Source organism: Sapajus apella, unplaced genomic scaffold (assembly GCF_009761245.1).
Source record: "Sapajus apella isolate SASKATOON/1434 unplaced genomic scaffold, GSC_monkey_1.0 scaffold1, whole genome shotgun sequence".
In the NCBI taxonomy this organism is placed as follows: Eukaryota; Metazoa; Chordata; class Mammalia; order Primates; family Cebidae; genus Sapajus; species Sapajus apella.
The window spans coordinates 43,941,244-43,963,462 of NW_022436941.1; the positions used below are offsets into that span (position 1 = coordinate 43,941,244).

Genomic DNA, 22,219 nt, shown 5'->3' on the forward strand with positions numbered 1-22,219 from the left:
ATAACGCAACAGTACTGTTGACTCACAGGCCTATCCCTTAGTGTGAATCAGTGCCCCTCTCCCTGTGAATTTCGGTTTTCTTTGTATATAGGTTGGATGCAGTTGGTGGGGGAGTGAAAATTAAAGAACAAGTCTGGCCCTGTAGGGGTATTTGGCAGCTCCATGTTGCTCTCTTTAGTTTATGAGGCTCCATATTGGATATTGTGCTCAGTTTTCAACCTTTGAAGTTTGAAGAAAGTAAGAACAATTTCATTCAATATCTTGTTATAGGTGCTTGTTTCTTTTTCGTTGCTGTTACTCCCAGAAACACCTAGAAGTCTATTCTAATTCTTTTTTTTAGAATAATTTTTTTTAAATTGCATTTTAGGTTTCGGGGTACATGTGAAGAACATGTGAGATTGTTGCATAGGTACACACATGGTAGTGGGGTTTGCTGTCTTCCTCCCCATCATGTATATCTGGCATTTCTCCCCATGTTATCCCTCCCCAACTCCCATCCCTCACTGTTCCCCCCCAGAAGTCTATTATAGTCACTGTTTTATCCCCAGAATATCTAACAGTGCCTGGTACATACAAAATTCTGGTACTGGTTCTACTATAGTACTGCCTAATATTGTGTAATCTTAGGCAAGTCAGCAAGACATTTAACTTCTCTGAGCTTGCATTTCTCCATTTACTGTTTGTTAAATTACTTATATATATTAAACTATAAAATATATTAATACCTCCTATAATGAGTTTCATATCACAAGGAAAATGGTGACAATCCTTAGCCATTCAGATCCTCATTTATTTAGTTTGAAATATATGAAATTTCCATTTGAAGTTCAAAGCCAGATGAATAGCAGAAATTTCATATTACTTAACCTACTTCATTACATATATTTTTATTGAGCAACTACTATGTGCAAGCCATAGTTGTTAGATTTTGGGGATAGAACAGTGAACAAAAATAAAACCTGTTTTCATTGACCTTACATTCTAATTGAAGACAAAAATGAACAGTTTAACAGATGAAAATATAGTGGGTCATACAGGGAAGAGAGCTTAGAAGGGAAATAAAACAGAATAAAGAGACAAAGAGTCACTTGAGGGCCAGATCATGTCAGAGTGAATTCCTGCTAAAAAGCTTCTGAAAAAGCTTTTTGGTGCTCCATAGTTAAATATGAAGAGGCAGCTAAGGGCTGCCATATCTTCCAACCTTCAGCCACGAATCTGAAGGTTAGAAGACAAAGCCAACAAGCACAAACAATAACTTAGAAGAAACAAAGACTTCACAAGGAGAAGAAAACTCCAAAAATGTTTGATATTTTCAGAGAGAGAAGAGAAGAAATTCTTATAAATGTTAAAAAGCAAATTTGGAGAATAAAACAATTAAAAACTCAATAAGAAAGTTACATAATAATCCATCAAGAAGTCAGTAAAAGATATAAAAAACAGAAAATTAAACAAAAATATGAAAAATCAGAAATAGAAAAAATACATAAAATAAACAGATAAAAACACAATAATCTATAAGGTCAACATTCACATCTAAAAAGAGATATAGAATACTGAAGATGCATGGATGAAATAACCAATTAAATAATTGAAGTGATTATTGACAAATCATTGTAAAATTTCAGAATTCTGACCACAAAGAAAAGAACACTTTCAAAAAGGTGAGAAAACAGGCTTTATGCAACAGCCATACTGGGCTTTAGGAACAAAATGGAATAACACTTTCTAAACACTAAGAGAAATTCTTCCCAGCTTTAAATTTCATACCTACCCAATTAAGGGTGTGGGAAGAAGGAAACTATTTTTAGACATGCAAGGTTTCAAAAACATTACTTTGCATACCTTTTCAGAAAAGTAATATAATAGATACTCTTAATATGAGGGCGCAATCCAAGAAAACATAGGATCCAAGGAACAGGAGCTGATTGAGAGAGAAAATAAGAATCCCAGAGAGATAGTGGACAGAAATACCAAGCTCACAACTCTGCAGCAGGCTGAGAAATCAGCCACTTCCTATTAGAGTGAATCAGAAGGCTCTGAGAGGAAGAACTGAATGTGTCTGAGACTTATACATGGGAAAGTAAGTTTGAGAGAATTTTTTTCTTTTTGAGACAGAGTTTCACTCTTATCACCCAGGCTGGAATCCAATGGCACCATCTTGGGTCACTGCAACCTCTGCTTCCTGGGAGCGAGATCTCTTGCCTCAGCCTCCTAAGTAGCTGGGATTGCAAGGCATGTGTCACCACACCCAGCTAATTTTTGTATTTTTAGTAGAGACAGGGTTTCACCAGGTTGGCCAGGCTTGTCTCGAACTCTTGACCTCAGGTGATCCACCTATCTCAGCCTCCCAAAGTGCTGGGATTACAGGCATGAGCTACCATGCCCAGCCAATTCTATAGTAACTTAAATAAATTTTTCAAAAAATGGTAATTAGTAACCCCAAGGGAAAGTGGAACGGGAAGTGAAGGAAAGGCAGGGGAAGAGAAGTAATTAAAGAGTACTATAAGCTTCAGTTATCAACATGTTTGCATAATTAGACTATGAAAATGTTGGATACTTACATAATCAAATTATATAACTGGGCAAGGAGGACAATGAGGAAGATGTTATAAAAGCATACTAGAGGGATGTGGCAGGTAAGATGGCAGAATAGGAACAGCTCTTGTCTGCAGTTCCCAGTGAGATCAACACAGAAGGTGGGTGATTTCTGCATTTCCAACTGGGGAACCCAGCTCATCTCATTAGGACTGGTTAGACAGTGGGTGCAGTCCACAGAGGAGGGTGAGCTGAAGCAGGGTGGGGCATTGCCTCACATGGGAAGCACAGGGGGTCAGGACACTCCCTCCCCTAGCCAAAGAAAGCCACGAAGGACTGTGTCTTGAAGGATGGTACACTCTGGCTCAGACACTGCACTTTTCTCATGGTCTTTGCAACCTGCAGACCAGGAGATTCCGTTGGGTGCCTACACCACCAGGGCCCCGGGTTTCAAGCACAAAACTGGGTGGCTGTTTGGGCAGACACCTAGCTAGCTGCAGGAGTTTTGTTTTATACCCCAGTGGCACTTGGAATCCAGTGAGACAGAACCATTCACTCCCCTGGAAAGGGGGCTGAAGCCAGGGAGCCAAGTGTTCTAGCTCAGTAGATCACACACCCATGGAACACAGCAAGCTGAGATCCACTGACTTGAAATTCTCGCTGCCAGCACAGAAGTCTGAAGTTGACCGGAGACACTCAAGCTGGGTGAGGGGAGGGATGTCCTCCATTACTGAGGCTTGAGTAGGCCATTTTCTCTTCACAGTGTAAACAATGCCACTGGGAAGTTCAAACAGGGCAGAGCCCACCACGGCTCAGCAAAGCTGCCGTAGCCAGACTGCCTCTCTAGATTCCTCCCCTCTGGGTAGGGCATCTCTGAAGGAAAGGCAGCAGCCCCAGTCAGGGGCTTATAGACAAAACTCCCATCTCTCTGGGACAGAGCACCTGCAGGAAGAAGTGGCTGTGGGTGCAGCTTCAGCAGATTTAAATGTTTCTGCCTGCTGGCTCTGAAGAGAGCAGCGGCTGACCCAACACAGCACTTGAGCTCTGCTAAGGGACAGATTGTCTCCTCAAGTGGGTCCCTGATCCCTGTGCCTCCTGACTGGGAAATACCTCCCAGCAGGGGTCAACGTCAACAGACACCTCATACAGGAGCACTCTACCTGGCATCTAGCTGGTGCCCCTCTGGGATGAAGTTTCCAGAGGAAGAAACAGGCAGCAATCTTTGCTGTTCTGCAGCCTCTGCTGGTGATACCAAGGCAAACAGGGTCTGCAATCCTCCAGCAAACTCCAGCAAACCTGCAGCAGAGGGACCTGACTGTTAGAAAAAAACCTAACAAACAGAAAGCAATAGCATCAACATCAAGAAAAGGGACGTCCACACAGAGACTCCATCTGAAGGTCATCAACATCAAAGACCAAAGGTAGATAAATCCACGAAAGTGAGGACAAACCAGCACAAAAAGGCTTAAAATTCCAAAAACCAGAACACTTTTTCTCCTCCAAAGGATCACAACATCTTGCCAGCAAGGGGACAAAACTGGACAGAGAATGAGTTTGACGAATTGACAGAAGTAGGCTTCAGAAGGTGGGTAATAACAAACTCCTCTGAGCTAAAGGAGTATGTTCTAACCCAATGCAAGGAAGCTAAGAACCTTGAAAAAAGGTTAGAGTAATTCCTAACTAGAATAACCAGTTTAGAGGAGAACATAAATGACCTGATGGAGCTGAAAAACACAGCACAAGAACTTTGTGAAGCATACACAAGTATCAGTAGCTGAACTGATCAAGCGGAAGAAAGGATACCAGAGATCAAAGATCAGTTTAATGAAATAAAGTGTGATGACAAGATTAGACAAAAAAGAATGAAAAGGAATGAACAAAACCTCCAAGAAATATGGGATTATGTGAAAAGACCAAACCTACATTTGATTGGTGTACCTGAAAGTGATGGGGGGTTGGGCGGGGGGGGGGATGGAACCAAGTTGGAAAACACTCTTCAGGATGTCATTCAGGAATATCCTGGCAACTTCCCCAGCCTAGCAAGGCAGGCCAACATTCAAATTCAGGAAATACAGAGAATACCACAAAGATACTCCTCAAGAAGAGCAACCTTAAGACACATAATTGTTAGATTCACCAAGGTTGAAATGAAGGAAAAAATGTTAAGGGCAGCCAGACAGGTCGGGTTACCCACAAAGGGATGCCCATCAGACTAACAGTGGATCACTTTGCAGAAACCCTACCAGCCAGAAGTAAGTGGGGGGCAATATTCAACATTCTTAAAGAAAAGAATTTGCAACCCGGAATTTCATATCCAGCCAAACTAAGCTTCAAAAGCAAAGGAGAAATAAAATCCTTTACAGACAAGCAAATGCAGAGAGATTTTGTCACCACCAGGCCTGCCTTACAAGAGTTCCTGAAGGAAGCATTAAATATGGAAAGGAAAAACGGGTACCAGCCACTTCAAAAACATACCAAATTATAAAGACCATTGACACTATGAAGAAACTGCATCAACTAATGGGAAAAATAATCAGCTAGCATCATAATGACAGGAGAAAATTCACATATAACAATATTAACGTTAAATGTAAATGGACTAAATGCCCCAATTAAAAGATACAGACTGGTAAATTGGATAAAGAGTCAATACCCATTGGTGTGCTGTATTCAGGAAACCCATCTCACATGGAAAGACACACATAGACTCAAAATAAAGGGATGGAGGAAGATGTACCAAGCAAATGGGAAGCAAAAAAACCAGAGGTTACAATCCTAGTCTTTGATAAAATGGACTTTAAACCAAAAAAGATAAAAAAAGACAAAGAAGAACATTACGTAATGGTAAAGGGATCAATGCAACAAGAAGAGCTAACTACCATAAATATCCATGCACCCAATAAAGGAGCACCCAGATTCATAAAGCAAGTTCTTAGAGACCTACAAAGAGACTTAAGACTCCCACACAATTATAGTGGGAGACTTTCACACCCCACTGTCAATATTAGACAGATCAATGAGATAGAAAATTAACAAGGATATCCAGGTCTTGAACTCAGCTCTGGACCAAGTAGACCTAATAGACATCTACAGAACTATCCACCCCAAATCAACAGGATATACATTCTTCTCAGCACCACATCGCACTTATTCTAAAACTGACCACATAATTGGAAGTAAAACGATCCTCAGCAAATGCAAAAAAACGGAAATAATAACAGTCTCTCAGACCACAGTGCAATCAAATTAGAACTCAGAATTAAGAAACTCACTCAAAGCTACATGACTAAATGGAAAATGAACAACTGCTTCTGAATGACTACTGGGTAAATAACAAAATGAAGGCAGAAATAAATAAGTTCTTTGAAATCAATGAGAACAAAGACACAATGTACCAGAATCTCGGGAACACAGCTAAAGCAGTGTTTAAAGGGAAATTTATAGCACTAAATGCCCACAGGAGAAAGTGGGAAAGATCTCATATCGACACCCTAACAACAGAATTAAAAGAACTAGAGAAGCAAGAGTAAACATATTCAAAAGCTGGCAGAAGACAAGAAATAACTAAGATTGGAGCAGAATGAAGGAGATAGAGACACAAAAAACCCTTCAAAAAAATCAATAAATCCAGGAGCTGGTTTTTTGAAAAGATCAACAAAATAGATAGAATGCTAGCCAGACTAATAAAGAATAAAAGAGAGAAGAATCAAATAAACACAATTAAAAAATGATAAAGGGGATATCACCATTGATTCTGTAGAAATACAAACTATCATCAGAGAATACTATAAACACCTCTATGCAAATAGACTAGAAAAGCTAGAAGAAATGGATAACTTCCTGGAAACATAAACCCCCTCAAGAGTAAACCAAGAAGAACTAGAATCCCTGAATAGACCAATAACAAGTTCTGAAATTGAGGCAGTAATTTATAGCCTACCAACCAAGAAAAGCCCAGGACCAGATGATTCACAGCCAACTTTTACCAGAGGTACAAAGAGGAGATGGTACCATTCCTTCTGAAACTATTCCAAACAATAGAAAAAGAAGGACTCCTCCCTAACTCATTTTATGAGGCCAGCATCATTCTTATACCAAAATCTGGCAAAGACAGAACAAAAAATCAAAATTTCAGGCCAATATCCCTGAGGAATATTGATGTGAAAATCCTCAATAAAATACTGGCAAACTGAATCCAGCAGCACATCAAAAATCTTTTCCACCACGATCTAGTCAGCTTCATCCATGGGATGCAAGGCTGGTTCAACATATGCAAATCAATAAACGTAATCCATCACATAAACAGAACCAATGACAAAAACCATGTGATTATCTCAATAGATGCAGGAAAGGTCTTCGATAGCATTCAGTGCCTCTTCATGCTAAAAACTCTCAATAAACTAGGTAGGTATCTCAAAATAATAAGAGCTATTTATGACATATCTACAGCAAATATAATACTGAATGGACAAAAACTAGAGACATTCCCTTTGAAAACTTGCACGAGACAAGGATGTCCTCTCTCACCACTCCTATTCAACATAGTATAGAAAGTTCTGGCCAGGGCAATCAGGCAAGATAAAGAAATAAAGGGTGTTCAAATAGGAAGGGAGAAAGTAAAATTGTCTCTGTTTGCAGATGACATGATTGTATATTTAGAAGACTCCATTGTCTCAGCCCAAAATCTCCTTCAGCTGATAAGCAACTTCAGCAAAGTCTCAGGATACAAAATCAATGTGCAAAAATCTCAAGCATTCCTATACACCAATAATAGACAAACAGAGAGCCAAATCATAAGTGAAGCCCCATTCACAATTGTTACAAAGTGAATAAAATACCTAGGAATACAACTTACAAGGGATGTGAAGGTCCTCTTCAAGGAGAACTACAAACCACTGCTCAAGGAAATAAGAGAGGACACAAATAAATGGGAAAACATTTTATTTTCAATGATAGGAAGAATCAGTATCATGAAAATGGCATATTGCCCAAAGTATTTTATAGATTCAACGCTATCCCCATCGAGCTACCATTGACTTTCTTCACAGAATTAGAAAAAACTACTTCAAATTTCATATGGAACCAAAACAGAGCCCATATAGCCATGACAATCCTATGCAAAAAGATCAAAGCTGGAGGCATCAAGCTACCTGATTTCAAACTATACTACAAGTCTACAATAATCAAAACAGCATGGTACTGGTACCAAAACAGATATATGAACCAATGGAACAGACAGAGGCCTCAGAAATAATGCCACACATCTACAACCATCTGTTCTTTGACAAACCTGACAAAAAACAAGCAATGGAGAAAGGATTCCCTATTTAATAAATGGTGTTGGGAAAACTGGCTAGCCATATGCAGAAAATTGAAACTGGACCACTTCTTTACACCTAATACAAAAATTAACTCAAGATGGATTAAAGGCTTAAACATAAGACCTAACACCACAAAAACCCTAGAAGAAAACCTAGGTAATACCATTCAGGACATAGTCATGGGCAAAGGCTTCATGACTAAAACACCAAAAGCAATGGCAAGAAGAGCCAAAATTGACAAATGGTATCCAATTAAACTAAACAGCTTCTCCACAGCAAAAGAAACTATCATTATAGTGAACAGGAAAACTACAGAATGGGAGAAAATTTCTGCAATCTATTCATCTGACAAAGGGTTACTATCAGAATCTAGAAGGAACTTAAACAAATTTACAAGAAAAAACCCCATCAAAAACTGGGCAAAGGATATGAACAGACACTTCTGAAAAGAAGACGTGTATGTGGCCAACAAACATGAAAAAAAGCTCTTCATCACTGATCATTAGAGAAATGCAAATCAAAACCACAATGAGATACCATCTCATGCCAGTTAGAATGGTGATTATTAAAAAGTCAGGAAACAACAGATGCTGGAGAAGATGTGAAGAAATAGAAACACTTTTACACTGTTGGTGGGAGTGTAAATTAGTTTAACCATTGTGGAAGACAGTGTGATGATTCCTCAAGGATCTAGAACCAAAATATCATTTGACCCAGCAATCCCATTACTGGGCATATACCCAAATGATTATTCTACTATAAAGACACATGCACATGTATGTTTACTGTGGCACTGTTCACAATAGCATAGACTTGGAACCAACCCAAATGTCCATCAATGATACAGTGGATAAAGAGAATGTGGCACATATACACAACGGAATACTATGCAGCCATAAAAAAGGATGAGCTCATGTCCTTTGCAGGGACATGGATGAAGATGGAAACCATCATTCACAGCAAACTAACAAAGGAAGAGAAAACCAAACACTGTATGTTCTCACTCATAAGTGGGAGTTGAACGATAAGAACACATGGACACAGGGAGGGGAACATCACACACTGGGGCCTGTTGCGGGGTGAGGGAGTAGGGGAGGGATAGCATTAGGATAAATATCCAATGTAGATGACGGGTTGACGGATGCAGCAAACCACCATGGCATGTGTATACCTATGTAACAAACCTGCACATTCTGCACATGTATCCCAGAACTTAAAGTATAATAATAATAAAAAAAGATTTATAAAGAATGAAAAGAGAATCATCCAGAGATATTGGTAAAATTTTGGAAATCTGAAATGATCAAAATATATTTTAGTGTCTAAAAATATTCTGATATTGAAAATGTAATATAAAAAAATTTTAAGAAAAAATAAAAAATAAATTAGATGTTTGATTAATAAATAAATAAATAAATAAATAAATAAATAAATAAAAGCATAGTAGACCTTCATCTTCCATAATGGGAAGTTAACATTTAATGCCTAAGCTCAAGAATAAAGAAATATATACATAAGTATATGTAATCTTAATAATATGCCTAACATATATTACATTAACATTATATAATTTACATTATACACAATATACATAATATATATCGTCTATAGGTACAAAAGCATGTGTAAATATACATATACACACATATATAAGCATGTTATTCAAAGAAATGAAAATACCATATTTTATCAATTCTGAGACACACTTTTTTTTTTTTTTTTTTTTTTTTACATTTCAACATCTCCATAATCAGGATATGTTTCAGCTCACCGTGTACCATAGTTTTACTGGCAGCAGTTGTTGCATCATAGAATCACTGGCATCGTTGATTTAATGAAATGCGGCTAATACAGTCAGTTGGAGTTCAAAATAGCTGCCTCTGAGACCCTACATAGATGGAGTGGTGAGGGTGATAATGGCTGCTATTGTAGTAACAACCTTGTGAAATTATGTAACTGTTTATGTGTATGTGTGCTTTATTTTAAAAAAATACTTTAAAATTATGTTTAGAAAATTTTTAAAAATGCTGTCAGTCCTTTTGTGAAAAAGAATCACTAAGAGGACAAGATTGGGCAGGGGGAAATGAGCAGGGGTTCTTGCTTGGTTCAGGAGACTGGTGATGGTTTAGTGATAACAATGGAGGTAGTGGTAAGTGGTCACATTCTTGATATATATTTAAAATAAAGCTGACTGAGTTTACCAATGTATTGAACGAGGAATATGAGAGAAAGAAGAGAATCAAACATGACTACAAGGTTTTTGGCCTAAGAAGCTAGAAGGATGAAGTTTCAATATCCTGAAGTGTGGAAGACTATAAGAAAAGCAGGCATGAGTCAATGTTCTCCAGAGAAATAGAACCAATAGGAGATATATGCATAGATGATAGAGATAGAGAGGAGATAGAGATAGATAGAGAAGAAGGGATTTATTATGAGAAGTGGCTCATGCGATTATGGAGTTTGAGATGATTCTCAATATGCTGTTTGCAAAGCTGGAGAACCAGGAAAGTTGATAATGTTATTCAGTCTGAGGCTGAAAGGCTTGGGTAGGGGAAGGAGAGTAATAGTGTTAAGTCCTAAAAGTCAAAGGCCTGAGAGCCAGAAGCACTGCTATCCAAGGGCAAAGGGAGATGAAAATCACACCTCCAGATAAGAGTGAATTTATCCTTCCTCTATCCTTTTGTTCTATTCAGGCCCTCAAAAGACTGGATGATGTGCACTCACATTGGTGAGGGTGGATTCTCTTTATTTAGTCTACAGATTCAAATTATAATCTCTTCTGGAAACACCCTCATGCACACACCCAGAAACAATGTTTTACCAGTGATCTGTGCATTCTGCAACCCAGTCAAGTTGACACATAAAGTTAACCATCACAGCAGGATAAGGAACGAGGAAGAACAAGAGTGCAATTGGGTCATATAAGTTTAGATGCCACTTAAACATCTAAGTGGAAGTGATTAGTAGGCAAATTATATACACACATCTGGAGTGCTGTCCTAGCTAAGCTGAAGATAAAATTTGGGTTTTTTTTTTTTCACTTCCCTATCTCCCCATCTAAACAGTATGGTTATTGTTCACCTGCTTTTATAGATAATAATAAACTAAGTCTTGGTTTTTGTTTATGTGCTTGTTCAAAAATAAGTCTTCAAGTATTGATTTTTTTTTATCAATCAGTATTTGTAAGTTTTTGCCTCTTTCTGGTATTGTCAGCAAATCCTGACCATGTCTCTGTAAGACTGCTGTTTAGTTCACTTTTACACAGCTATAAAGAACTACCTGACACTGAGTAATTTATAACGAAAACAGGTTTAATTGACTTACAGTTCTGCATGACTGAGGAGGCCTCAGGAAACTTAACAATCATTGCAGAAGGTGAAGGGGAAGCAAGCACGTTTTACATGGCGGCAGGAGAGAAAGAGAGCAAACGGGGAAGTGTCACACTTTTAAATCATCAGATCTCATGAGAACTCACTCACTATTAAGAGAAAAACATGGGGAAAATCCCCTCCCATCATCCAATCACCTCTCACCAGGTCCCTCCCCTGACATGTGGGGATTACAGTTTGAGATAAGATTTGGGTGGGGACACAGAACCAAACCACATTAACTGCATAGCTATTCAGAAAACCTAAGTGCTTCTTACCAAGATGTTGGTTCCTTTATGCAGATTTATTCTATTCTGATAATTGCGTTAAAAGGAATGTTGTTACCCCTGTTTATGGAAACAAATACTTCCTACATAGAGAAAAAGCTGATACCAGATCTATGGCACTGAATCATGGATGCCAAGTTTCTCAAGCAACAAAATTTTTAAAACCCTCTGAAATCCCTGGAAACAGTTGCCTGGTACATTGCTAGTCAATTACATTATGTCCAGTTTCTTGGAGCCTCTTCCACAAACACATGTGCAAAATAATGAAAAATAGACAAATTTCATGAATCAGGTGAAATAACTCTTGCTTACTTTTTTCAAAGTAACACTAAAGTTAAGGTCCTGATTTTATTCTCTTGGTAGACTTTTTTCTCATCAGACTGTTTAATTCACATTACACATTGCACTTTGAAGAACACAACAAGAGACACAGAACAAATTCTTTCTAACTAAAAAGACATGTATTGACATGATAAGGTCTTAAGCACCTTGGAGAAAGGCTCTTCATGAACTTTCTTGAGTTCTAGCCAGTCTTTGGCTAGCACACTATGAACAGATCTGATAGACCTCTCCAATATTCTAAGTGTTGGAATGGTCCTCTAAGATGTGATTGCATGGTGAGGTACACACTTAGAGGCTAATTCCAGTCAAGGAGTCACAAAAATACTCACTCAACTGTTATTCTGGTCTCTGCAGTTAGAGGCATTTCTATTAGTTAACTTTCCTTTGAGGCTTTTAGAAAATCTGGAGAACTTTCCCTTTCTTTCTACATTTATTATTTCGCACTTCCAATATCTCTACCTTCACCATCCCTAAACACTTAAAACAAAATATTTGATCATTTTTATAGCAGTATATAGTTAAACAAAAAAGAACAGTGAGCTTTTCCCCAATTTCTAGTGACAATTTAAAGACTGTTTTCTACCAGTTTTTTCTCATTACACCCACACTACCTTTCCCCTCAGTATTTCTTTCTTGTAAAAATTATTCTAGATATGCAATACAGGTGTGCAGTAGACATATACCCTTAACAAATTGAGATAGCTTGATTATACTGTGATAACAAACCACCCTACATCTCTGTGGCCTAAAGCAGCAAAGTTTATTTCTTGCTTATAATACATTTCCCTCGTGTGTCAGTTGAGGGCTCTGCTTCCTGTCACTTTGTTCTCACCCAGAGACCTAGCCTGAGAGAGTGGATGCAATCTAAATTACCCATTGCTAAGGCAATGTGTAGAGACAATATGGCCAAAAAAAAATGCACTGGTTCTTAAACTTCCACAGGAAGAGGACATGCATGTCACTGCCATTATATCTTTTTGGCCACAGCAAGTCACAGGGCCAAACCTAAGGGTCAGATAAATAAAAATTTTTCTTACAGGTGGGGCACTGAATATTAGTAAAGAGTTACACAATCTATTATACACACTCAACTATGGAGTTATGATGTATGTGTTTTTATATCAAAATCCCTAGTAATAGAAAAAATTTTTGTTCACTTTGTCCAAATGTTGTTTAGAAAAGAATCTAAATTCTGAGATTCAAAGTCCCAAGTTACTGTCTCAACCTCGCTCTGTATGTTTGGTTAACAGCTAATGGTTTCACATTTTGTAGATAAATAAAGGTCATCATCTCATTAAATGGACATGTTTCAGGCCATGGAAAAATGTATGACATGGTTACCAAGGTTCTTCACTTATAATGAAGGTCTGAAAATGTCACCAGGGGAACCCAAGAGCCATTTTCAAGCTGGAAGAATCAGTTCCGGTTGTGATTGTGCAATGATAATTATGCAATTGTGTTCTATTCCTCTTCCCTAGTTTTATGGATGTCAGGAAATGTGCTGTTCCTTTTAACATTAATTCTCTATGGCTCAGAAAGATATTTGGGGGCACATGGGGAAGGATGAGGTTGGAGTGGGAATAGTGAAAAACATGCGAAAGGAAAATAAATCTCAGGACCCCAAAATCACTAAGCCGAAGGAAAAAGTCAAGCTGGGAATTGTGTTAAACAAACCTGCCAACTTTATTTCTAAATAAGACAGCTACAAAGATAAAAAAGCTACATACATCCCCTATGTCCCTTACAATTTGCCCACTAGGAAGTTCTTTGTGGGCTCCAAGAGCTTTACCCTAAAACAGTTCTGTTGAATTTTACCCTGACAATATAAATTGATAGCTTATCTTCACAGGTGGGTGACAAAGGACAGAATTGTGTCCTCCCTCTGCTCACCTGAGACAAATGTATATCTAAATGCTTCCTCTGATGTAAAATGCAGATGCACTGAGCTAGATGAAGGCATAAGTGACTATTCCTCTACCTCCTTCTCACATGTAAATGGCATATTTGGTGAAAGACTGATCAAAGACTCAAAACAGTGGAACTGTTTGTCTCTTATCTACCCATACCTTCTAACAATTTATTTCTCATTCCCCAATATTTGCACTTTCCCTTTAAATACTGAAGCTCCTAAAATTATCTTTGGAGAAACCACAGACTTGCCTCCTGAACACACGTCGTTAACCTTGGCAAAATAAACTTTCTAAATTGATTGAGACCTGTCTCCGACACTTTTTGGTTTACAAACATGAGGTCAGGAATTGTGACCTTTCCAGTATAATTTGACACATCAAGCAGTTTAGTTGATTGCCAATCAAGGGTATGTCATTTATCCAGTTTACTCCATCACCACGTTTCTATTCCTGGTTATTTGTGTAGATTAGACTCATATTATTTCTAACCTAAGCCACTGCACTAGCTTATTTTTTTCCTTCTTGCCTCCAATTTCTCTCTCTCTCCATTCCAACTTCCACATGGCAGCTATTTTACTAAAGCTCAGTCCTGATGGTGAAAATTACACCAACAGAAAGGAGTTTACTGGCTCCCTGTCACTTACAGAATGATGGCCAGTTCCTAAGCACACCCTTTCCTCAACAACTACACGTCAATCTACTTTTCAGTCTTTATTTTTCAATACACCTTCACAGGTTAAAAATTGTAGAATATTTTGTTGGTCTGTGTATTTCTGTGTATTCTCCTTCCTGACTTAATGTCCAAATCCTTCCCAAACTCCCAAAATCCTCACTTTACTGTTCAGAAACCCCAGCCCTATGATAAACAATTCTTCTGCATTCTCAAAAGTATCTTCCTTGCACTTTCTGCTCATAACTAACCCTAACTTCCCATGTGGAATACCACTTTCTTTACAGCCCTTTTAATAGAAGTGTCATATTTCCCAATTCCCTAAGAACCTCAGGGTTGGAAGTGGGTTCATGTTCCAGACAAGTATTTTCCACCTTCTGTAAATGCTGGGCGTGCTGAGCTAGCCTTACAGTCATCTTCCTCACGGCTGTTATCACCTGCCACTTCTGTACACCGTCTGTCCTTTCTTTCAGACATTGTCTGCCATCCTCAATCCTCTTACTTTCTCCAACACATGGACTCTCAGCAAATGACCATCTTCTACTGGGGGAAAATAAACCATCTGATTGGAACTATATAGCTTCAAATTCCCACCACCAGATCCCAAAACTATCATTTTCTCCACCTTTCTGTTCCAATGTGAAGATTGTTCCTTACCATCAAAAGCAAGTGCTTCATCTGGACTTAGAATCTTTTCCCCTAGAGTCTTCTCCTTAGGAATCTGGCACCAACAAATTTCTCTCTCTCTATCTCTCCCTCTCTCTTCCTCTCCTTCTCTCTCAAACCTCCTTCAAACTGGCATTATTCATGTCTCTCCAAACTTAAAATCAAAATAAACAAAGAGTAGAATAAAATATTACCTTAATCCTATAGTCCTCTTCATCCATCATCCTATTTCTTCCCTTCCTTCTTCTGGTACCTTTCTTTATTTGGCTTTATTTACTTTCCTCCCACTCTTCACTATAAATCTGGCTCCTGGGCCCACCATCCCACTGATACTGCCCTTGGTCATCACTGACCTCCATGATACTACATCCAACGAATGCATTTGAACTTTCAGCTTACTTAATGACTCAGCATCTGCCAGTTCAGTAGAATAATCCTTTCCTTAAAACACTGTCTGGCATCATCTTTTGCAACTCAATTTCTTTCTTATTTGTAGGCAATACTTTCTCTATTAATCATTAACTATTGGGGTTTTGTAGAGAGGGCTCTGTCTTAAGTACTGTGTTCTTCTCACTTCACCCTCTCTCCACATCATCCACCCTTATAACTTTGTAGTAGACACAATTAGTGGCTGCACAACTCTCTTCAAATCATCTTTACCAGTTTCTGTGTCCCTTCCATAGTTTTAGTTCACTTTTGCTCCCAATTGCCCTTCAGAGGACTTCCTGTGGGCTTTAGAATTGGTCCTATTCCATTGCTGGGATGACTCTTAGGAATTTGATATGGGGTGATAAGTCTGACTCACATTTAATGAGGTGGAGATACCAGAGTAGTTTCACCAGAGTTCTAAGGAGGAGATTTAAAGGCCTAAGATGTGGTTATGCCAAAATTGTTCTATATAATAACTGAGGACCCAGTACAGATGAAGGAGAGAAAGAAACCAAGGTCTGATTCACAAATAGACCAGCTTGGCATGCTAGTACAAACAAAAATAGACTGCTGCTGCATGACATCCCCACCTATAGAGGTCCCAGCTTTGAACAGCAGTGCACCTGGTCATCCACTTTGTGTGAAGAGAGTGGCTTGAAGGAAGCTGCTCTCATGGACTTCTGAGCAGTGCAGAATGGAACATTTGGAATCGTAACATTTGGATTAGAAAATTGGGAACAAAGAGATCTGGAGTAGAAACACGTTCATGGACCTATAGGAAAGGAAAAACTGTGTATCATGCATTAATGTCCATCGGGAGATGGACATTAATAATTTGTAGAGCCCCTTCACTGGAGAAGGGGCTCTACAAAACTGGTTGGACAGGATAACTTAACTGGTAAATGTCAGGTTTTCCTGGCCACATCAGGGCTGGCACATTGGGCCTCCTCGAAGAATAGTCGTGGATATTCAAATGGAGGCTCTGTGTGAACACAGTGGAAGGGTCTCCCACCAATGCTGATCTAGTTACTGTCACTGCTGAAACCTGTCTGAAAGATTACCAGTATGCTACCATCTCTCAAGAAGACACCATTTAGTTGTAAATAATTCCTTACTACCATGAAAAGGGAAATGATTTGTCTTATCCAGGAATAGCATGTTTTCTGGGTATAGGTTTGCCTTTCTGCCCGCAGTGCCTCAATTCGCACCTGCTATTCAAAGATTCACAGAGTACTTGATTTACTGACATGGAATCCTGAATAATATTGTATCAGACCAAGAAGCCAACTTATGACAGAGGGGGGTCACAGAGCTGGTACATGAGTATGGAATCCACCAATTCCCACATACTGTATATCCCAGACATTGCTATTCTGGCAGAGATTGGAACAGTCTCTTAAAGTCACAACTGAGGTGCCAGCTTAGAGACGATACATTATGAGGTTTGGGTGTATTTTTAGGATGTAGTATATACCTTATATCAATGGTCATTATGTGGTACTGTGTATCCAATGGTAGAATCCAATGGTAGAATATATGAATACAGGAGCCAAGAGGTAGAAATAGAAATAGTCCATTCATTTCATTCCTACTAACTCACTTGTCATTTGGGAAACTTATGCTCCTAGAAACTGGACCTAAGACAGGCTTCAATTGTAATCTCTATAGTGACAAAAGCCAAATCTATCATCTGATCCACAACTTTCTAATGAGCTCCAAACCTGAATATCTAACCCCTGGCCTGATATTCAAATTAGATACCGCACAGGTATCTGCAAGATAATATATCCAAAACTAGTCACCATCTCTCCCTTCCTGCAGGGTATCATTATTTGTGAATAGTACTGCCATCTACTCAGGAGCTCAAGCCTGAAATCTGGAGTCTTCTTTTAAATTTGTTATTCCTTTATCTATCATAGCCAATCAACTACCATGTTTAACTAATTCTATATTTCTAAATGTCACTCATATTTTGCAATGGGGGGATGTCAGCCTGCTGACACCACCCAAATTCAAACTCCATCATTTCTCAATTGGACCATTGTGACAGCCTTTATGGTAACAATCTCTAAAATGGTCCCGAATAATCCTTACCTTCTGGTGTTCACACTGTTATGTAATCCTTTCTACTTTTTCTTCCAATAAATAGAATACAACAAACATGATGCGCTGTCACTTCTACATGTGTTACAAAAACACCCTCACATTCATCTTGCTCTCAGTCTCTCACTTTCTCACCTTCATGGAAACAAGCTGTGTCATGTGGGTCACTCTGTCCTATGGAGACATGACAAGAAACTGAGGCAAGCATCCAGCAAGAGTTAGCAGGGAACTGAAGTCCCCAGTCCAACAGTCCATGAGGAACTGAATCCCACCTATAGCCACACGAACAAATGTGGATTCTCCCTTAGTTAGCCTTCAGATGGGAGAGCAGCTCTGGCTGATATCTCAAGTGGAGCCTCATGAGATCCTGGGCCAGTAACACCCAACTAAGGAACTGTGCACCCAAAAAAGTGAGTTTTACTGTAAGTAATAATTTTTAATTATGGGAATTATATAGTTCTTAAGAGATACTGTAGCATGGATTTGCACTGAGTTAGGAGTAGCAAGTGAAAGAACAGATCAGCGATAGAGCAATTATAATGGAGCCTAATGTATGTCAAAAGCTCAGATTAAGCTCAGAATCAAGAAACAATCTCTCTAACCATGTATCCTGTTTTTGGCAGATTTGCATCCGTAAAATATTGTATCACCCAATACCTTTATTAAGCAAGCATAGATTAAGGACTCTTCAAGTTAAGGAGTTTTTTTGAGAAGAGGTAAATTAGCGTATATCTGGAGGTCACTGAAGTTTGCTGAAACCATTGGGGCCAGCGAGACTGGTAAGACTCATTGCTAGATATCATCACCCATGACGACAACAGACTGATTCCATCTAAAAGAGAGATCTCAAAATTCTAAATTGGAAAAGAAAGCAATTTGCAAAATACAAATTTTCTATCCTCATACAGATAAGCACATCAAGCCAGAACAGAGCAGCAGAAGGGAACCAGGCAAGACTTTAACCAAATCATCTGTGTTCAAATGCTGACCCCTTGTGTCTACAAGTCATTAAATCATGATATTCTGTACTTAGCCATCTGGTATTTCAGCTCTGTTTGTGTAAGTGATAATGAAAGAACAAATGCAAACAAATTTGAAATGTAATTCAGCCTGGGGAATTTTACTTGGCACAGAAAATGTGTTGGCTCTGCTTCCATTCACCTCTGCCTACCTACCGTGCACCTGGTAGGTATTAGTCACCTGTTTCATTTTTCCCAAGAAGAAATACAATTGTCAGAAGCAAATTAAGCCAATACATCCCCACAAACTTACGCAAAAATAAATGAAGACTAAAGGAAAAGTAGAGTATGTTTAATTTCTCACTAGGTCAAGGTCTGATTGTGGGAATATTTACTCGACCTGCTACCTGATTCTCATTCTTTTGAATCTGAGTTCTTTGCATGGCACATGAGCCACTGCTGGCTTCCATGATTAAGTTAATGCATGAATTTGCTTCTCACACCATTCAATTGATGTCTTGCTTGGTCTTGGAGAGGTAATGAGATTACCACTTAAAAGACATGACTATTAGTACAAGAGAAAAAAACCATATTTGAAGAAATTGACAAACATTGCATTTACTCATCCATTCATTCCACACATTTGACTATATGTGTGGCTGTAAGAGAATAATCCTTGATTCCTTCCTCGTCCCAATGCCCACTTCCCTCCTATACATACGCAGTCATCACTAGAAACTATCATGTCACTCTTCATTATTGCTTTACGGCTTGTGGTATTAGTCTTTGATATTGTCCATTGGCCAGTCTTCTACACACCCAAAATGTATATTTGCCGTAAAGCTGTCAGCCTGACAAAGTTAGGGCCATTAGTTTTATCAAGGTCACAAGGGTAAGTGTAAAATTACATTCCGGTAGGGGTTACAGTCTAATTCCTTCAGTCATTAATTCATTCAACACATATGCATTGAACATTGGTTTATCTTGACCCTAGGATGAATAAACAAAGATGTTTGCCTTCATGGAGCTCATATTCCAGCTGAAGGACACTGATGGTAAATTTAGAGTAAATTGGTGAATTATATAGTGCAGTAAAGCAGGATAAAGTAGATCAGCAGGAAGAGGTACAATTTTAAATACAGTGTTTGATCAAGTTGAAGACAGCAACATTTGTATTCACACCATTATTTTCTGGACCACTAAGAAAAATAATGCCAATTAAATTGTGCTGCAGTGCCTAAAATGTAAGTTCAGTGGCTTTGAAATGCACTTCATAAATTAGCAGGATCTGGCAATTTCTTCTGCTTTCAGCTGCAATGCTTAGAAAGTTATATGCCATGCTTTTGTGTGTTTCTCAGTAGCAAAATGAAACTCAGCTTCATCAACATATAGGTAGCCTCCTTATGCAGGCCCCATAAAGCACATAGTTGTTGCTTTCAAAGGCAATGTAGAAATAAAAAAAAAAGCACATTATATATTAACATCATTAATTTCAAACTAAACTCCTCCCAACCCCACAAAAAAGTAGAAAGTACCTTAATTTCAGAATATAGAACAAAACTTTAAACTGAAAACATTTAACATCGTTTTATTTAAAAATCAATAAGTTGTGCTACTTTCTCATTTTCCTCTCTTTGGTTAAAGAATTTGTTTTGTCTAGGTGCCCATATTGTGAGATCCACTTGGGAAATTGCAATCTACAGCTGAGATCTTCAAATTTTTTCTCTTGTGTACTGCCTAGAAGAATTTAAAAAATCTATAAATGTCTTTTTTTTTTTAGTGAGGTTAAAGACTTTCAACATCATGCTAATAATTGCAAACTGTGTATGGGTGTATTGTACATGTTGCTGTTTTAAAATAAAACCATTATGGCTCTTTTTAAAAATATGAAATTGTGATCATTCTTCTAGAAACAAAATATTTCCTTCAATACCAAATGTAAGCTTCATTGCCCTACTCCCACGCCTTTCTTCATACACAATAACTTTTTGTCTCAATGCTCAATTACAGCATCATAATTTTAAAGACATTTTAAATGGCAATGAAATCAACTTATGCAGTACCAAAAATGCACATAACTCAGTGAAAGCAATGATACTGTGAACAAGTACAACAGAATTCCCGCAGGCTCAGGGTGTTTGCAGCATGATTGTGAGACACATCCCATTTTCAGAGATGTGAAAATGTCAGAAATATACCACTTAGAATTGAGGAGACATGGTTGGGAGATCTGAATGAGAAGGAGTCATATGGATAGCTATGAGGGAAGAGCCAATCTATGCTAGCTTGCAAGAAAAAGAGAGAATTCGATTCAATCTTATGTATGGGACTAGCTGCCTTTCCATTCATAATTAGGGTCCCTTGACAAGTCTCCAAATAGACCTGAAATATGGACCTGGCTTAAAGGCAGGTAAGCAGAAGAAGCCAGGCAGCAAAGGTTCTCCTAAGGACAGAGGTTCTCCAATTGTGGCTTCCAGATCAGCAGGCCCAGCCTCACCTAGGCACTTTTTCAAAATGTAGATTCTCAGGCCCCAATTCAGCCCTGCAGAATTGGGAAGTGTGGGGGTGGGCCCAGCACTCAGTGTTTTAACAAGCTCCCAGCTGATTTCAATACATGCTAAAAGTTGAAGAACCATTGCCTCAAAAAAGTCCTAACCAACAACGAAAAAGCATATGAGTTAGGTTTTTCTGCTTATTTCCTTTTTATAACCCTATTTCTCTATGAAGTCCAGGCTCTTCCCAGGTGTTCCCAGAGGAATTAAGGAAGGAGGCCTGCATTTGCTTGAGCCAGAATGTCCAGGGGCATCGTGGTGGTGGTGGTGGCAGCCACTATATATTAGTGAGAATTAGTGAGGAAGAAGAATCTTGGGTAATAGAGCCATAGGTTCAGCTTGGTCTCACATGGAGGGTTGTACATTACCACCAACACTTGTTAAACTTAGGGGATTTGAGTTGGTTTTATCAAGGCATTGTTTTCTAAGGTAAAGGTAATTTTTGGTTGGGAGAAGGTATTAAATCCGCTAAATCACACTGTGAGAAAGTTCTCTTCAAACTTCCCTGTACTCATCATAATGTCTAGAGAAAGTCTCCATTAGTGTATTCAACACATCTTTAACATTTAACAAAAGGAGAGAAAGATTTAGGCCCAGTGCCTTGGTAGGCTCATGTTTCTAGCTAGAATTCAATAATATTTTCTTGTTTTCACCATTATTTCTCTTCCTGGATATCATTTATTGTGACAGAAGATACTGGTTTTCTACTTGAAGTCATTATCTGAAAGTTTAATCTAACGTAAGTTTATTTAAGTGAAACAAGCACCATTTGAAAGAAAAACACGCAGAAAGTGATAATAGAGGTGGTTTAAGGATACAGCATATAATGGGAGCCACTATATTAAGAAGACTGTGGGTTGTTATCCTGGCACTTACACTAATGAGACTTCAAATTCAAAAGAAAATTGTTATTTCTAATTTGACCTTCATGCTGGCTTTCAGGTTTCAAGCATAGTATCTTGAGCCTTAATGAGTTATACATCGATTTGTAAAAACCAAAACAACAAACCAAAACAGAGCAGGGTGGAGGGGTGGGATGGAGGTTGCGGGGGATGGGAGTGGGCAGGAATGAAAGGA

The 22,219-nt window shown here is 38.5% G+C and overlaps 1 long non-coding RNA gene across 1 annotated transcript in view; it reads right to left on the reverse strand.

Annotated features, from left to right (window-relative positions):
* LOC116550128 overlaps window positions 1-22,219 on the reverse strand; it is a 36,729-nt gene that overhangs the window by 12,232 nt on the left and 2,278 nt on the right. The window lies entirely within an intron of this gene.